The sequence below is a fragment of the Daphnia pulicaria genome, chromosome 3 (genome assembly GCF_021234035.1).
Source record: "Daphnia pulicaria isolate SC F1-1A chromosome 3, SC_F0-13Bv2, whole genome shotgun sequence".
In the NCBI taxonomy this organism is placed as follows: Eukaryota; Metazoa; Arthropoda; class Branchiopoda; order Diplostraca; family Daphniidae; genus Daphnia; species Daphnia pulicaria.
The window spans coordinates 9,740,942-9,745,616 of record NC_060915.1 but is presented as its reverse complement, the minus strand read 5'-3'; positions in this window follow the sequence as shown (position 1 = coordinate 9,745,616).

The following is a 4,675-nucleotide window of genomic DNA, read 5'->3' as shown; positions in this document are numbered from 1 at the left end:
GAAAAACATCCAAATTCTCGTTATACTTTTCTGGAGGGGCCTAGTGTGGTGGCCTGGATCTCCGACAAATGTCATGTTGGCGAGATTAGAAACTTTGTCTGGATCGCGGTCCTGGGTCTCATCCATCATCCAGTGCTTTTGTCTTGCATCTTCTGCGTGTTTTCAGATAATCACGCGGCCGTGTGTTAGCGCAACTCACCTATGTACGTAGTATACACACTACCATACACCCTAAAAAGGTATTCGTTGGGAGAAACACTTTTGCCGTGATGTTTAAGTGTGTAGTATACCACTACCACATTGGAGTAGATTGACTCGTCTTAGCATCCAAGACAACATCGCTCATCAATAGCTCCATCAACTGTTTTTAGTTTTAGTTTTAATTTTCTTTTCTTTTTTGCGCTAGCCAATTAACTATTATCTCCGTGCGGATGTAAATCGTACTGAGCGCTAGATAACTTCATCATTCTAATAGCCCTTTTTTATCTGATTTTTTCGTCGGCGGCGGCGGCGAATCGAAAAGCGCTGATTTTGTAAATGAAAAAAGATTCAGATCAAATCGGGACCCGTCAAAATGGCGCGCCCGTGACCAACAACGTACGAAACACGCAATAATGCTTTGAAAGAAAATTTTAGAATTTGAATAAAATGAAGAGGCAGGCGCGTATTTTGTAAATAGAATTCTTAGCAAATTATGATGATAAGAGGACTATTACGTCATTTATTCTCTTTTGTTTCTCTCTCTTTCTTTGTCTGTCCTCTCCCTCATTATCGAAATGTAATAGCGGCCGTAATGTTGGTGTTCGGGAACTAATAAAAGGCAAAACAGTTCAAAGACAATGGGAAAACTCGATAGACATCGCCTATAACATCGGCCATATTGCCCCTTTAGTTTTTTTTTTTAGTTTTTATAATACACACAAACACAAGGCATCAGCAGAGGGAAGAGGCCGACCAAAGGGGGCGGTGCCTTTTGTTGACTCCGGAGCAAATCACGAGCTATAAGAAGCCCCGCCAAAAAAGAAATGAAACCCCCCCACACACATAACAACAACAAAATTCTTCGGATAGGGGAAAAACAACAAAATAAGAGAAGATCAAAAACTCCCCAAAAGAGACTTTTTTTTTCTATTTTTCCTTCTTCGTTTCAAATGGGGTGGAAAGAAAAATAAATTTCCCTATCAAAAAAGAAAAAAAGAAGGGAGAGATTCTTATATTTCACGTGTTCTTCTTCTTTCGAGGTCCAGGGAAATAGAAAAAATAAAAGTTTTTTTTAAAAAAGAAGAAAACCTTTTGTTTCTTTATTTTGATTCTTTCTTTCTTTTCTCCCCCCCCCCCTTCTCTTCACCAGAAGAAACCCAGAAAGAAAAAATATATATTCTCGGTGGTTGCGTCTTAACGGCGCCGCCCGCCGCAGACCTTTTCTCAGAGGCCCCGGCGCGCGCGCCGTTCAAAAGGTCTACCAGTACACCACGGCATTTTCATCTACGGCACTTTTCTTCTTTTTCTTCTTCGAGTTCTTGGTAGACACAGTCGTCGGTTTGTGTGAGCCATTTGAAAAGAAGCGGCGGCCATTGAACATCACGACGGTGCCTGCGGCTCTGAAATTCTTAATTTAAAAAAACACTATTCCACAAGGGGGGAGAGAGAAAGGAGAGTTTTCGGTTCTAATAATCCCGACAGACTTTTTCGGATAGGCTTTCCCCGGTCTTCCAATAGAAACACGCCCTTTTCGGTCCCATGTCTTTTTTATTTCGAGCCCCTTCCTCCCCCCTCTTGATAACGAAATAATAATACAAAAAAACAGGTCCACCTTACGGTCGGCATCTCGACACATAAGCTGTCCCTGTGTAGACAGTACCTGGGGAAACTCACCGTAAGGCTTCCGTAAAACATGAAAACGGCACTGGTAAATTAATTTTTGTTTTTCCAAAGGCCAAACTGATGTCTCGCATATGTACATCAAAATAAAAGAAGAACAAGAACAAGACCAGAAAAAAAATCCCCGCAAAGTTATGAAATCATTCGGTGGAAAAAGAAAAGAAAAAGGGAACCGCATTCAAATTTCATTTGAAAAATGGCTGTCGTAACTATATAACAGCAGTCGTATACATATAGACTTTGTTAGATACGTGTCGCGATGAGTAATGACGCAACAACACGTTCGTGCGTTTCCGGCGGAGAATGTGACGGTGATTGGTCGGTACACTCTATTCGCTACACACAAGGGACTAGACAATCATTTAATGATAACCCTCGCAATCCAGTGGCTGTGAATAAAAGGTGCGGACGGCTGTGTTGTCGACTTAGACTCTTGCGTCTCTATGGTTGGCGGAACCAGACAAATTTGTCGACAACTATTACATCTAACAGTGTAGCAATTTGGAGAATAATCCGTTTTGAGGTTTCCGAAAAAGGAACGGGAATTGTTATTTATGGTTCCATCGCACTTTTGACATTTGCGCAAGAACCAACAAAGACCAACCGGCAATCGTTTCTATCCTCCGCAACTGTTGTGTCTCTAAAACGGAATTTGTACAGTTTGAACCCACTGCGATTGATTCGACTGTGAGTCTTATTTATTCGACGAAAAACTGTAAAAAGGGAAAAAACAGTTTTATGAACAAGTAAACCAGTCAATCGATCTTAATCGGTTCACCTGTCCGTGTCAATTAGTTGGTTTGGACGCCCGTTTGTCCTCCCAGTCAATCTCCACTTCTCAAAAAGTGTTTCTCTAAAGTAGCTGTTTGTGCTTATACATACGAATGAACCAGTTATATAGTTCGTCCAGGGGAAGTGACTTGGCTGTCAGACCGCAGAGCCTGTAATTAAAATCATCGCCTACCACTTTTTAATTCTCATGGAAAAAAATTGTATCTTTTGCGCGAAACTTTTTCGTTTTAATTTCCCCGACGATGGAGTAATATTGGGGGCTTCTCTTTCACCCTTCTTCGTATTTAGAAAAAATTTTTATTCTACACCCTTGTCTCCACTGTAGCGCAAAGGATCTCAACTTTCATATCGGAGCCGCGCGGAAGTTGTCGCTGATATCAGAGTCGAAGACCAACGGCGGCGGCGGTGACAGCGGTGGCTGCGGCAGGGAATATAGACGACACCTTTTGTGTCTGCTATTATATACTATAGCTACTACTGTATTTCAAAGCCGGGTCTCTCTTCTCTTCTATATATACTACACTACACTCAGCGCGCATATGGAGAATTATACGGTGCTGGGGCTTCGCGTGATACAGTGCGGAACCTTTTACGCATTTTCTGGCTTGAATTTTTTTTGTGTTTTTTTGTTTTGTGTCTTTTTTTTTCGTGGGTTATTCCTGTGGTCAAAAAATTGTAGAAGGCGGCGGTACTTTTCCTTTGCGCAACAACACTCTATAGGGGTATTATGTATACTCTTCTCTATGTGTGTGCGTTTGGCTGAATATATTTCGCGCGCTAGTCTGAGAAAAGCAGACGGGCCCCGTGTTTTTCTGCTCGCAGCAGCTGCACACGAAAACAGGAAACGGAACACAACACGAACACATCGCGCGGGGGGGGGGGGGGGGGGGGAGAGAAGAAATAACAAAAAAAAAAATAATAATAATAAACAAACAAACAGAGAGAAATGAATAAATATTAACCAAAACAACAACAGCAACAACATAACCGGCCGTCATAATTCACGGGACTGAAGTGAATAGATAAACAAACACAAACAGTGGGGGGAAAAAAATCTTCGATAAGGAGACGAGAGAAAAAAAAAACAGACACGAAACGACGAATGATCACCATCAGTCATTAATAAGCTGTTAAACCGTTCGTTTTTAGCTCCGCCGTATGTATATATATGTAGAAATAAGGAGAGAGAGAGAGAGGCTTAAACAAACATGGCCGATTAGAGGTATATAAATACATAAGAAGGAAAAAGGCCCCATCCGCAGCCTCTCATATGAACTGCCTTTTGATATTTAAATCTTCTTCTTCTTCTTCTCCGTTGGCTCGCGCCACAACGACGTACGCATCGACTCACGTGCGCTGGATGAACATGCTGTTGCTAATGGCGACGTACGTATATAAAAGGTCCGTCGAATATTTACGACCGGACATCATAAATCGCTGAGATCTTTTCCAAGCTGCTGGGGCCCCGCTGTATTATATTCGTACGAGCAAAAACGACAGAGCACACCAGCAAAGAGCCAAAGGTTGGAGAACAGAATAGGACCGTTGGAGAGCTGATTAGCATGCCAATGGAATAAGAGAGAAGGGGGGCATCAGCTCGCAACTCACCTGATGGTCTCGTCTCTTTTCGAGAAAGACGAAAAAGGTGAGAAAGAGAAGCCCAAAGTCCATGCCCCCCTTCACATCTTCTGGGGGTCGAACTGACGATGAATGCACTGGCATTATAAGTATATTTTCGAGATTTTTCGAGCGGGGCTTTCGGACGGCTTGGATGATGACCTGTTGGGCCAGCCATCAGCTAGCTAGAGAGCATCAAAGGACTTCTCTTGGCAACAATATTGTTATGAACAACTGACTGATTTCCGACCTGTCTGCGCTCTCGTGTTGGCTGGGCCTTTTGCATATGATGAGGGAGAGAGAGAGAGAGCCGGGCCAACATTTCCATGCAGCTCTTTCTTGTTCTTTCACTCACTTTTCTTCTTTTGATGTCCTGATGCTGTCA